The sequence below is a fragment of the Vombatus ursinus genome, unplaced genomic scaffold (genome assembly GCF_900497805.2).
Source record: "Vombatus ursinus unplaced genomic scaffold, bare-nosed wombat genome assembly UNPS02014778.1, whole genome shotgun sequence".
Lineage (NCBI taxonomy): Eukaryota > Metazoa > Chordata > Mammalia > Diprotodontia > Vombatidae > Vombatus > Vombatus ursinus.
In genome coordinates this window covers 3,546,273-3,561,268 of record NW_020954556.1, presented here as the reverse complement: position 1 = coordinate 3,561,268, position 14,996 = coordinate 3,546,273, and the positions used below count along the sequence as shown (strand labels likewise).

The 14,996-nt window shown below is 38.2% G+C and overlaps 1 protein-coding gene across 1 annotated transcript in view; it reads left to right on the top strand.

Moving 5' to 3' along the window:
* The window catches only part of PSD3 (pleckstrin and Sec7 domain containing 3), a 608,877-nt gene that overhangs the window by 317,381 nt on the left and 276,500 nt on the right, over window positions 1–14,996 (top strand). The gene's annotated exons all lie outside the window — the stretch shown is intronic.

Below are 14,996 nucleotides of genomic sequence, written 5' to 3'. Positions count from 1 at the left end.
CACCCCTCTCCCTCTGTCTTGATGAGAGAATGCCCTGCAACAAGGGAAAGCTTTCTCATAAGACAGGAACTTACTAAGAAATTGGGAGGCTTCCAGAGACGTGATCTGAGGGCGGGGGCCTGAGCAGCCCAGCACTCTGTCACCCAGCTTTGTGTGTATAGCTGCACCAGGGAGAAAGATAAGGGTCATGCTGGGGCCCATGCATGAATAACTGCTAGGCACAGTGTCCTTGGGCTGGGGAGTGGTTGTCAGAGACAGTGTTTTCTGAGACTAGAGAGAAATTGGGGTTCAAGTACAAGCACAAGCACCCAAACACAAGCACCCAAGCACCCCATCAATAGAAGAATGGAGAAGTATTTGAACCAATTTTAATAAATTATATAATATGTGCAAAGGGAGAATGTATATATGTGTATACACAAGATGAATTATACTATATAGTATACATATTAACTGCTTAATATGTAGATATATATACACACTATATGTATACACACACACATTTTATATGTATATATATAAACATATACATATAGGAATAGGCTGTCCCTATACCTGTGTGTATATATGCATGCTTTACATAAAACTTTTAATAGATTTAAACTGCACTAAGACTTTTGGCACACCCTATATATATGCATGTCACACACATGTATGTATACAGGGTGTCCCAAAAGTCTTAGTGCAGTTCACATATACACTGCATGTAAACTATACAAAGTGTATGCACACATATGTATATATGTGCAAGATGATTTTTACCTATTTTTCCATGCATATTTATTTTAGGCAGTATTTATTGTAACAGAGGTAATTCCATTGATTAAAGAATTGGTTCCCTCCCTTAGTATTTGTTATGCTGGAATTTGGAATTTGACCTGTAGTTGAGAATAATTAGAATTAGTATATTACTCATTAGTTAATCTGATCCAGTAGTTTTCATGTGCTGTCGTGACCCAAAAAGCCAACAAAATGCTGGGCACACAAGACAAATTAATATTCTTTGATTGTATAAAAACTTGGTGCTGCCTCTTAAGGTGTAACAGAGCTGTAGGATCCAGAGAAGGATCACACGAATTATTAAGAGGATAAGAAGAGAGACAGACAAAACAAGCTACTACTAGGTGAAAACAACCCTCTCTCAAAACAACCCTCCTTCCCCTCCCCTCATGTCCAGAGATGTGAATCAATGGGATATTGGGGGAGGGAGTTATGATCGATCACTAGAGGGAGCTCTCCGCTTTAGAGCGGGTCAGAAACGTTGAGAATATTTTTTACTCTGGGGTGGCTCAGACTGACAATATCGATTTTTAGAAAGGAGTCATGGATGGATGATAGGATAGGATGATATGTTATTAAGGGCAAGTAGGAATATTGATGGATTACATTTCTAACCTTTTGAGGGCTGTAATATTGAGAACATGATCACCTTTTCAAAATTTGCCCAAGAAACTATGATCAGAATCCTAGGCTGGCTAAGACAAGCTTATTTTGTCTACTTTTTATTATTTTAGAGATATTTTTTCTGATTTCTGGGTGTTCCAGGCACATGGACTGTGCTGCTGCTTTTGTGCAACTAAGTTAAAATGATTTGGAAGGGACTGCTGAAACAAATTGGAGCTTTTCTGTGGTTATCTGTTATCATAGATAGTAAACAGATACCCAGAAGACTAAAATTGCTGGTTGAGGAGAGAAAGGTTCAAGGCAGTTAAACTTTCCAAATTGTAATCTCTGGGATCACCTTAAAAATTATTTTGTCTCACCATAGACTTAGCAATTTTTTAAAAAATATATTTTATTTTCCCCCAATTACATGTCTTTGTTTTAAAGTTTTGACTTCTAAATTCTGCTCTCCCTACCTCCCCCCAAGACTTAGCAATTTAAAAGAAAATGGTTAGTAATACTTAGAGGATTCTTTGTTTTGAAATTTGGTTAAAACAGTTAATATTGTGCATGCTTCTTAGAGTTTAGAGTGTACCATAGATGTTATAACAACTAACCATATTGAAATGTATTTTTCTTATTCTTCTTTTCTGGATCCATCTCTTTTGATTTTTATGAATTTTTCTTCTAGGTGGTAAGTTTTTTGTCTTTAATTCTGGATGTAGTTTCTCCTGCATTTATCATGATTGCCTGATTTTGAGTTAGAGTGACCTGCTCTGACTTAATGAGCATGACTACCTTTTGAAGTCAAGTCAGAAGGATGACAACAATGAGTGATTTGTTTCTGCCTGTCCCTCCTTTCATTCTCTCTTTTCATTGCATATTTCTTCTCCTCCTTACCTCTTTGATGCATTGCCATGACCCTCTCAGACAGTAAATTACTAAACCATTGTCCTTATCTTCCTCACCATAATATCATAGAAGCATTCTAAATAGTGTGACCTTTCCAAAAAGTGCTGACGCAGGATTTTCTTAAAATATTGCTATGAAGAAGTAGTACTGGGAAAAGTACTTTTCATTTGCCTGCCTTTTGCAGAGATTTTATGTGGATTTCTGTCACCATTAGGAATGATTTTATGAGAATATTAGGTCTTTCAGGCCTTTATAGACGATGTATGGGTTTTGTATTGATACATTAGAACCCTCCAGTAACAAGACTAATGAACAGTTTCATGCACTGGGATGTGATCATGCATGCATTTGAATATATATATGCATTTTGAAGTCAAATCATCTCCCATAGAGTATTATGGATACTTAGAATAAAAGTTGGCTAGAACATGTCCAGGTAGCAAGCCAAAAGTTGACTATGGTCCCCAATCTTAGTATAAAGGGTTCCATTGTACTTTTAGAAGCTATCAAGGGTTGGGGAAACTCTTTAACGTTTATACCTCTGAATGAAAAAAATGGAGACTTGGGCTCTATTTCAAGCTCTGTCCTTTAATTTTGTGTGACCATGAATAGCTCAGTATCTCTGCTTCAGTTTCACAACTGTGTAATGAAGGTAGTATAAATAAGTTTACTGAGACTAGTGATTTGAAAAGTGAAACCTATGACTATGGAAGAAACTTGAATCTTCCTGTGTTGTTGAAATGGAAAAGTGTAGTTATGGATATTATTTCTTGCTTGGATTTAAAGTTAAACTTCACTAATCAGAAAGCCAGTCTCATTTATATCATCTTTTTGATGAAATGTCATCATATAACTTCAAATTATGTATATAACTTTAATTAGGCTCTCAAAGCATTTTAGAGGTTCTTCAGGACTTGCTGAGCGTGAGTGGTCATTTGCATCAGTGCTGCAAATGTTTGCGCCTAAAAAATGCCTGAAAATAATTTATTGAAACGTACTTGATCTGAGCCTAAAGATATTCCCTTAAGAATTCTCGCAAGATGGTAGTAAGTATTTTTCTTTCAATAGCATTTATTTATTTTTATATTTTCAGAGTTAGTGCGCAGATAAATTTGAGCCTATCTCTTGTCCAAATTGCCACACATTTTATATTAAGGGAGGATAAATTGATTAGGTTTCACTATATTTACTCAGGTTCAGCGGTCTTCTCAACTGTCACACAATGAGTTTGAGATAGAGCTATGATTGGACCCCAGGTCTCTGGACTTCCACTGAGTACTTTTCCCATTCAATCATGATGCTGGAAGGAAACATTTATGAAAAAGATGGTAAAATATGTATAAAATAACTTGGCAGGTCAAGATGGGTGACATAAATGCTAAAGGTAGGAAAATGCACTAATCTTTTTCTTATTTGTTGAGTGCTCAGCGCTGGAATACTTAGGTGGGTAGATGGAATGTAATGCTATATTAATGATCATGCAGTATTACCATTGTATTTCTCTCCATTTCACCCCATCCTACTCTGTCTCCAATATATAGCTTTCCAGTCTCTGATTTGTGAATTTAGATCCTTGGTAGAGATGATCTATGTCAAAACATGCTTTTGTCTTCCCCTTTCTACCTGATGAAGCTCTCTAGTAGCTTATGGACTTGCTATTTATTAATTACTGTTTAGTTTGGAATATGGTATTACTCAGAGGTTAACAAGTTGCTAAGAATTTCAACATCCATTTTAGTACAGGCATGCCTCCTGTAACTGTTGCTTCAGCCAATGTAATTTTATAATAATGTAATAAATAGATTATTGTCCATACTTTAATGGTGCAAAGCTTTTTTTTTTTTTTTAAATACTGGTTTGGCTTTCATAAAGCTGGCCAGTCTTTGTCCATGAATCCCTGCCCAGGTTGGTTGCAATTTGCTCAGCTCTGCTGAGCCCTATACCAGGGCCTGCCTGATTTCCTCTTTCAGTCTTCACCCTTAGTAATTCAGTTCTGTTTAGCCTTGCCTTAGCACTTATCTGGGCTTTAGTCTTAAGAGTCAAGAAGGCATAGTGCTTCTTGCCTGTGGCCACGCTGGCATGTCAGCATCGAGATATAAAAGAAACATTCTTCCTAAGACTGATAAGAGGCAGGCTGTATGAGATACTTGGCTTCTTTGCATGCCTTTTTATCTTGCTTCTTGATCCAGTATTGACCTCTCAGCCTGAATATCTACTTAGACAAATTAGTTTTCCACTTCTGTCCCTGGTACCACTCCTACCTGGCCCAGATCCTGTTCCTCTTCAGTGGAGGGAAGAGATGAGGGTTCTTTCTCTGCCATTAACTAGCATGTGTTCATTCTGCATGGTACAAATACCCCAGGGCAGTGCTGTCTATCCCGACAAATCTGCTTTGTCACCCCATGTCTCCTGGTTATTTCCTGACAAGGAGATTCTTCTGTAATATTGTTTATCTTCTGTGTGTGTGTGTGTGTGTGTGTGTGTGTGTGTGTGTGTAATTAATTAAAGATACTAGACAAAGTATGCCTTTACTGAGGAAAAGCTTTGGCTCAGAATAAGGAACTCATTTGGCATAGAATTCTTACTCAAACAGACAAATGAAAAGTTTCAAGGGGTACTTGGAGCTGATAAGTCACAGGGTTAGTCAATGTAAACATTAGAAGATTTGCCAAAAGATTGTTTTGATTTCTTTGGGAAATAAACCAATACTTGCTTTTTTGACTGCCTTGAGTAAAGAATTCATTGTGCAAACAAAAGCATCACAGATAACCTAAAGAGGTCTACTGTGGATGAAAACAGAGAGCCATAAATGCCTTATGTCATTGAGAGGTAATGTGGTATACTGGAAAGACCACATCAGGAGAGCTGGGTTCAAATTCTTTCTCTGACATATATTATTGATGTGATCACAGACAAATTATTTAACCTCCTAAAACCTCACTTTCCTTATCTATACAATAATAGTACTTGAACTACCTACCTTACAAGGTGGTTGTGAAGAAAACATTTTGTAAAGTTTAGAGCTCTGTGTAATTGGACATTGATATTATTATTACTAGATGGTTGTCTCCTAATTACTTGAAGGTCGTAAGGAGTTGTAATATCCAGAAGGCACCCCCTTTATGTGTAGAGAGAAGCTGTTTATAGTACAAGAACATGGGATTGGGTGGCAAGTGACCCGAGGATGAAGCCTATCTCTGCCAGTAATCAGCTCTGTGACCTTGTGCAAAGCATTAGACCTTTCCTGATTTTAATTTTCTCATGTGTAAAACGAAGTTGTTAGAAGAGATGATTTCTTGGTTCTCTTGCAGCTCTATAATTCTGTAATTCTATGATCTGTGTACAGATTTGGTAATTAGATACTAATAGAGGTTTCGCCTTTAAACTAGGGAAAAAAATTACTTTATGCCCATACCCCTCAAAAAAGAAAGATAAAGACCTTCAAATAAAATCTTTACAAACCTAAGTCACTTTCTCATTACAGCAGACTCCTGAGACTATGAAAATTATTTTTCTGTACTGGAGATTTTATTCTGTTGCATATTACTTAAAATAATTGGGCCATCAAAAGCTGTTTGGAGGTCTTTTTTATTGTATTGATATTTTGTTGTCAATGACATCAGTAAGACGATTTGACCTGTAACAATAAGTGAAAACCCTAGGTGCCCCTTGATTATCTCCTGTGTGAACTTGTGTGACCTTCATTAGGACAGTTCACTCAGGATTTGGAGTCAGAAGACCTGGGTTTGAATCCTGGAGTGGGTAGGTAAGGGCTAGGATTATTTCCCCATAAGGTATAGAAAAGAATTTTGGTGGCAGAATTATGAGTATAATGGTGTGGGGAATTCCGGGTATGGAGTGTTCAGCAGTTCAGATGGCCAACCCTGTAAGCTATGGCCTGAGGGAGTTGCTTAGGGCAAATAGAGATTATATCAGTCCATAACCATTTATTAAGCACCTGCTGTGTGCTGAGCACTGTGCTAAGTGCCGAGGGATACAAAGAAAAGCCGAAGGCAATCTTTGCCCTCCAAATATTTACATTTTAATGATTAAATTTAATATATTGATTAAAAAATTTAATGTAATGATTTAAATAAGTGACTTGCTCACAGTCTCCTACCTAATATATGTCAGAGACACCAACTGAACCCAGGTCTCCTGCCTCTCAAGGTATTTAATGAGGTTTCAGAACAAATTTAGCATACTTTAATGCTGAGCAGAAGGAGGAAACCTGAGGATATAATGGAAAGAGAAGATGGTTTTGTAAATAAGGAATCATGAACAATTAAATGGGGCTCTATTTGAGTATGAAAAGAAGTAGGATATAGCAGGTATGAGTTCATAACTTTCTCTTTTTTGATTTTTAGACTGTAATAGCACTGAGATCTATTTAGAAGTATCTGTGATTTCATCAGTGTTGGAATTCTCTCTGGGATGCCTGCTATCTCAGCCTGTCCTTGCTGCCCCTCCTGTGTGTGACCCAAATGTTCATTACTACTGGGGGTCTACCCAACATGCAGAGAACTTCGTGGCTTCCTCAGCACAGTGCTTGGCACCTTGATTGACTGACTGACTGGCCCCTTCCTTTGTAAACGAGAGCTATGTTCAGCCCCTTTCCCATATTCTGGCTACCTTACGGTAGAAGCAGTTACAGCTTCCACCATGCCTCCGCTTTTCCCTCTCCCAGTTCCCCTCCAGCAATCTGACTCTGGTATATAATTAATTGGGATTTAGGGAAGAGCACTTCTGCAAAAAAGGGTGTTCATCCTTCACAATTAGACTTTCGTCCTAATCAGTTTGAAAATGTTCCAAAGATTCAGTTGGCAGCTAGTCCTCCACTTAAAGGAGCTGTGCAGCTGAGGATAGCCTAACGCTATTGTAGACTGAGAGGGAGAAAAAAGTGGAGACTCTGTTTTTGTTCCTGTAAACCTGATTTTAGCAGCGGTATGTCATTGAAATGGTTTCATGTATGTGGGTTGGTTTTTCAACATGTATGGTGAGGCTTATAGAGGAAAGGTGGAATGGTCATGGGTGGGATATGCTTGTTGTATTTTTAGTACCCTAGGTTTACTGTAACCAGGTTTTCCCTGGGGATGATGGGAGCCCTTTGGGTTCTAGAAAGGATGTTTTCACAACTGAATGAGAAGGGGTTAGATTATCCATTATTGGTAACGAGTTGTAGTCAGGTTAATTGTGGGATGATATTAATGACAATTCATGACCCTTCTTTATCTTAATCTGTTGATATCTATCCTGAAATCTGATGAAGGCAGAGGCCTAGGATGGGGGTGGGTGGGTAATAATGTTTAGAAACTGTTCTTTTGCTGCCTCTTCTATCTCTGTTATGAACTTTGAAGGATCCATGAATTCTTTAGCCATCCTCTACCAGTACAAATTCTAGAGACATGTAGGTGGGAAGACCTGAGTTCACATTTGGTCTCAGACACTTACTAGCTATGTCACTCTGGGAAAGTCACTTGACCTCTGCCTCAGTTTCCTCATTTGTAAAGTGGGGATAATAATAGCCCCTACCTCCCAGAGTGGGAACAAAATCAGATAATAGTTCTAAAGTTCTCTGCAAACCTTAAGGTGCTGTATAAATGTTAGCTGTTACTGTTGTTATTTTTTATTATTATTAGCATTATTAAACATGTAACCCTGTCTTTTGCTCCAATGGAATTCTTGTCTATGGTTTCCCATAAAGTCTCCATAGAGGATCTTGCAATGCTTTTGAGGCTTTTTCATATTCTTTTCCTATCTTAAAGATAAAAGGTGTCAGCTGTCCATTCTTGTTCCATGGCTGGAAACCCCCTAGCCCTGCCCCATACGTATCCTCATAAGATGCTTGATCATCTGCTCTGAAGATAAGATACTGTAGAATGGGAAACCAATGTTTAGTGTATACATCATAATTGTTCAAAATGGTGAATTTATCTTAATATGTCTTTGCCGCTTTTCCTTTCCCTTTCCATATGTACCCTTTTCATACATTTTAGCATCTTCCCTGTGTAGCCCTACTCACAATCATGTACTCAGCATTTTTAGGCCATTTATCCTTCAGCTGAAGGGAAAGCATAGTTGTAACAGTAATTAGCCCTACAGTGTGAATTATTGTCATGTGTGATCTTTCCAGGAATAACTGCATTTTAAAAGGGGGAAATAGTAGGAGAAAGGATTAACCATTAGCTCTGGAATTGCAGACACGTGTGCCTGTGTGGAGGGATATTTGGGGGGAGGGAAGGGTTCTGAATATCCCTCAGATATCACTCTTACACAACTATGGGTAAGTAGGATGGCCTCCAAGGTTTCTTCTAGCTCTAAATCTGTGATGCTGTGTTAATAGAGCCAAATTTAAAGGCAGTGAATCAGTAATTATTCCCTCCTTTTTCTATGCTTAACTTCTCTGTTGCAAAGGAGATAGATAGATTAGCTATTCTTTGGAATTGTAAGAAAGATAAGATAAATTATCATTTTTCTCTTTTTTAAGTGAAATAATTAAAAAAATATTAAACATTTTCCCCTCCTGATTGCTTACTTTCTTTAGATGGGAGGAATAAAATAAAAAGAAAAACCAAACCCTTATTACAAATAAGCATAGTCAAGTAAAACAAATTCCCATATTGGCCTTGCTCCCAAATGTTTGTGTTATATTCTGCATTTTTAGTCCATCACCTTTCTGTCAGGGGTGGGTGGTAGCATTCTTCATCATCAGTCTGGGAGATTAATTATTTAAGCTAGCATTTGTAGCAAGTCCAAGAGAAGTTCTATTAAAGTAGGCTGACTGGTTTTCCTCCTCATACTCCACACACACACACACACACACACACACACACACACATTTTTATTGTCAAGGACAATAAATTAATCATCAGCTATGACCAGGGATTCAGATGGACAAAGGGGAAAAGAAAGTATTGAAATAATTTTTCCCAGAATGACAGCTTCTTTCATTGTCTGATCATGTTTTGGGCATTGTGAAGGGTAGAAATTGGTCATTTAGTCTTATTAAACACCTACTATGTGCCAAGCACTGTGCTAAATACTGGGCATACACAAAGAGGCAAAAGTTGTCCCCTTCCCTAGAGGAACTCACAGTCTAATGAGGACAACAAGCAAATGAATGTTGTACAACAAAGCTAGGTTCAGAATATGAGGAAAAGCAGCAAGAATAACCAGAATTAAGATGGATTGGGAAGGGCTTCTTGTACAAGCTGGGATTTTAGCTGAGATTTAAAGGAAGCCAGTGAGGCAGAGATGAGGTGGAAGAGCATTATTGGCATGGGAGGCAGCCAGTAAAAATGCTTGGAGCCAAGAGGTGGAGTGGTTTTTTTTCCCTTTTTTAACTTTTTCTTTTTTTTTGCTTTGGCAATCGGGGTTAAGTGATTTCCCCGGGGTTACACAGCTAGTAAGTGTCAAGTGTCTGAGGTCAGATTTGAACTCAGGTCCTCCTGACTCCAAGACCAGAGCTTTATCCACTGTGCCACCTAGTTGCCCCATGGAGTGGTGTTTTTTTTTTTCAAGGAACAGCAAGGAGGCCAGTGTGGTTGGATCAAAGATTATATGTAGTGTGGAGGGAGGAAGGAGGTGTGAGAAGACTGGAAAGGCAGAGTCAGGGAGCTAGGTTATGAAGGACTTTGAAGATCAAACAGAAGATTTTATATTTATTTGATCTTGGAGGTGATGGGAAGCCACTGTGACAGATATGGTTGCTAAAAGGGACTAGTGCAGCATCCGTCCTCTGCTCTCTCTCCTCATTCCTTTTCTCACTAGTCACCAGATTTGGAAAGAGGATTCACATTGTATTTCTGAGATTGAAAAGAACATTTCTGAGTTTCAAAGGGGGTTCTGTTGTTTTTCAGGCATTTAAGTCATGTCTGGCTCTTTGTGAGCCTATTTGGGGTTTTCTTGGCAAAGATACTGGAGTGGTTTGCCATTTTCTTCTCCAGATCATTTTACAGATGAGAAAACTGAGGCAAACAGAATTAAGTGACTTGCTCGGAGTCACACAATTAGTAAATGTCTGAGGCCAGATTTGAACCCATGAAGATGAGTTGTCCTGACTTCAGACTTGGTACTCTATCCATTGTTCCACCTGTGGATTAAGTAGTACATATTCAATAATGGGCTTGATTCCATTCCAATGATTAGTAAGTGTCAGAAGAATATTCTGAACTCTCGTCTTTCTGACATCAGGTCAAATACTCTACCCATTATATTGAACTTTTTCAAATGGAATTGGGATTTCCTTTGGTTGGTGAAGTCCTCCAGTTGTTCTCTTTTTAGATGATGGCATGCCAATTGCATCAGATCCCAGAGTACTGCTGTCTGCTTAGGGAGATCTGTGACCACTCAGAAGACGTCACCATAAATACTACAATACCAGTAGAAAAAAACAAATGGGTGATGCCTTATTATCCAAACTATAAAATGTAGCCAGGTAGCTGTCTCATTGAATTACAGAACATTAATACTAGATGGAGTAGAGTTGATAAGGCACTGGACTTAGAGTTAAGAAGAACTGAGTTCAGATCCTGCCTTAGACACTAGTTCTGTGATCCTAGGCAAATCACTTAATCTCTTTCTGTCTTTGTTTCCTCATTTATAAAACGAGGATGATACTGACAACTACTTCCTAGGATGTTTATGAGGATCAAATGAGTTAATGTATGCAAAGTGCTTTGTAAGCTGTAAAGTACTATATGAATGCTATTATTATTACTATTATTAGTGTTAACTATGGGCAGTGAGTTGGGCTTAAAAATTAACCGAAGGAATAAAGTAGACCAGATTTTTTTTTTTTTAAATAGAAGAGCCAGGACGATGGTTAGTCTTTTATTGGAGGGGAAGAAAACATTACAGCACATCTCAAGTCAACCAATCCAGGAGCTCAGTGGCTCAGCTGGTGGGGTTTGTAATGGGTTCTGCCATTAGGGCACCAGATGACTGCGCTGCTGTCCTCTTCACAGATACAGCCTGCTAATCACCTGTCAATGTTGGAAGAGATCAGGTTGGGTTCCTCCTTAGTCGCTGGAGCTGCCTTTGGGGCCAGTATGTTGTATGGATCTGAATCATTCCTTGCAGCCATCATAATCTCTGTTTCCAAGCCAGTAAAGTGTAGTGCTTTCAGTGATACCAAGCTGCCCCCTGAAACTTTGATTTTTAACATCAGTGTTCTTCAGATGATAATCTCCGAAGAATTAAATTAAGAAAAACACATGACAAGGTGGTGGTCTGGCAATTTTTATTGTGAGAGAAACTAAGGCACCGAGGCGCCTTAGTAAAACTTAGGGCTTTGCCTTAAAGTCATATAGATAGTAAATGTCAGAACAGGATTCAAATACAAATATTCTCACTATTTCCAAAAGCACCATATTAAAAAAAAAAAAAGGATGTATATATGCATGTGTCTGTGTGTATAAATATAACTCAGGCACATGCACTCACTATGTTTAACTGACAAAACAATGTACATCTGAAAAATAGAACTTGGAAAACCATCTTAAATGTGCTTGGGGATATTAACCACATCTTAGTATTTTCGTTGGGCCAGTATCGTGACATGTTAAGTATGGTATCCAGATTGATGCATCTTGGAGGCTTGGGCATGACTAGATTTTATGATTTTCAAAGTGAATTCTAACTGTATATTTTTGCATGGATTTTCCACTTTTTGTGTTAATTATCTTTTTTAGGTTTATTGAAGCGTTTTTTTCTGATTTCAGAGGCGATGATCCAGAGATTCATTAGCATTTCAGATTTGATTGGAAATGCAGCATTGATTTCAAGGGAACATTTCTGTGACCTCTTGATTCATTAGTAGGCCTTTTCAAATTTCCATCCTTTATTGACTTAATTGGAATAGCTTCAGAGTATGAGATAGGAGTGTGAAAGTCCCTCCTGAGCATGCCAAACTGACAAGCATTTGTTTGGAAGAAGCACTTTGTATTTTTCTGCGTTATGAACCCTAAGATATAGTGGATCGAGATCTGGTTGATGTAAAGGCCTACGGTTTAGGTCTAGTCCTTTTCACCTACAATCTGTGTAACCGTGGGAAAATCAATGCTCCAGACAACTGATTTTGAGACTGCAAATTGTAGAGCAGTTGCAAATCTGGGTATTTCCTTACTTGGATTTCCCAAAACTGGAAGAAACCATTGGTCCATAACTAAGAAAGTGAATTCTAATTAAGTTAGAAAAAAAAGAACAGCATTGGAACAATTGATGTGTTTCCCTGAAGTAAGGTATGTCCTCTGTAGTACCAAATCAGAGGTTGGGGATTAGCTTCATTTCATGAATAGTATTTTGCCTGAAGTATCTTTAATTAAGCCTGATTGTAGGGAAGAGTGAATTGTGGGGAAGAGAGTGGAAAACTGACCACACTTTCTTATACCTATTTCTAGAATACACCTTTAAAGTTGTGTGTATTTAAGCAGACATGCCAACAAGGATCAAAGTGGGTTAAATTTGCCTTTTACCTCCTGATTTATTTCTGATCAACCTCTAAAAATTATTAAAAGGCAGTGAAATCCATTGACTTACTTATTCGCCAAACATTTTTAAGTGTGTTTTGTGAACAAGCCACTGTGAAATAGTCCAAATTTAATGGTTAGTCTTTTATTGGAGGGAAGAAAACATTACAGCACATTTTAAGTAAACCAATCCAGGGGCTCAGTGGCTCTGTAGGTGGGGTACCAGCTTGTAATGGGTTCCACCATTAGGGTGACGCTTTGTCTCGCCTTTCTGAAGCCAGAACCAGATGACTGCACTGCTGTCCTCTTTACAGATACAGCCCACTGTATACACTATGTACAGCTCCTCCCAGCTTGATCTCAGTAGTGTTCTTTTTTTGAACTCTCCAATGTGATGTAACCACAACAACAACAACAACAACACCTCACATTAATATAGCAAATTAAGGTTTGCAAAGTGCTTTATGTCTATACCCTGTCATTTGGGCCACACAGTACTCTTGTGAGGTAGGTACAGTTGTTACCCTCAGTTTACAGATGAGGAAATTGATCCTGAGAGAAATTAAGTGACTTGCCGAGGGTGACATAGAAAGTCTTGGAGGCAGGTTTTAAACTTAGATTGTCTGGATTCCAAGGTCACTGTGCTTCCCACTACAACACACTGCCTCTCCATTGTAAAGAACCCTGGGCTTAGACGGTCTTTGGAGTCTACTCACATCTATCAGTGCCCCTGCTCTTCTGGACCTCTGCTCCCCTAAGAGCCAGCATTTGTTGTTCCTTAAAGTTTACAAAATGGTGTACAGGTTACCTTGTTTGGTTTTCACAACAAGCCTGTGAGAGTGTTGTTGTCGTCAGCCATAAGCATCGTCATCATCAACAACATTCCCATTTTACAGATGAGAAGGCTGAGAGAGAGGTAAAGTAATTTGCCCAGGGTTACATTGCTATTACAAGTCAGAGACAGGATTTGAATTCATGTCATCTTAGCTCCAATTCCTGAAATCTAACAGCTATGCTACCTAGATGCTCTGTGAGATCAAAGGATCATGTCTTAAAGAAACTTTCTATGTCCTCAAGCATCTAGTACAGTATTACTAAGCACAGTAGGCGATAAACAACACAAATGTATTCATAATTTGTGATTAAAGAGAATCATTGTTTTATAGGTCCTTGGAGTGCTTGCTGTTTAAAATAGGTCTATAGAGGCTCCTTGTATAGACTTTTTTTTTAACCAAAAAGTTAATAGCCCCTCAAAATTTTTCCTTTAGCCAGAATTTTTAAAACAAATTTATTTACTTTTAGTTTTCAACATTCACTTCCATAAGATTTTGAGTTCCAAATTTTCTTCCCATCTCTTCCCTCCCCCCACCCCAAGATGGAATGCAATTTGATATAAGCTCTACATATACATTCATATTAGATCAATTTTCACATTAGTCATGTTGTAAAGAAGAATTAAAACCAATGGGAGAAGCCGCAAGAAAGAAGAAACAAACAAAAAAAAGAAAAAAAAAGAGAGCAAATAGCATGCTTTGATCTGCATTCAGACTCCGTAATTCCTTTTCTGGATGTGGACAGCATTTTCCATCATGAGTCTTTTGGAGTTGTCGTAAATCCTTGTATTGCTAAGAAGAGCTAAGTCTATCAAAGTTAGTCATTGCACAATGTGGCTGTTACTGTGTACAATGTTCTCCTGATTCTGCTCACTTCACTCAGCATCAGTTCATATAAGTCTTTCCAGGTTTTTCTGGTCTGCCTGCTCATCATTTCTTATAGCACAATAGTATTCCGTTACATTCATGTACCACAACTTGTTCAGCCATTCCCCAGCTGATTAGCTAGAATTTTTAAAGTAAAATTTACCAGCATAAGAATCAATGTATATCTAAAAGGTTCTAGTTTTGGCCATATGTCATGTTGGTCTTTAAGCATATACAAACGCTTAAGACACTAGAAATCAAATATTAGTCATAAAGTGTAGCATTATAGACCTTGGAAGGTAGCTCAGAAGAGTGTCTGGTCTGGTCCCTTGTCTTCAAGCAGGAAAAGTATGGTTCCCATTTTGTAGCTGAGGCTATTCCAGTTAAGTAATTGCTGGTGGAGATAGAGTTGGGGGTGGAGGGGTGGGAATAGAAGCTAAGTTTCCTGCTCCAGGTGGAGTGGTCTTCTCATTGCAGAAATGGTAGTCTTTTTGCTTAGTAGGTAAATATTTGTGTTGGTCAAGTATTCAGA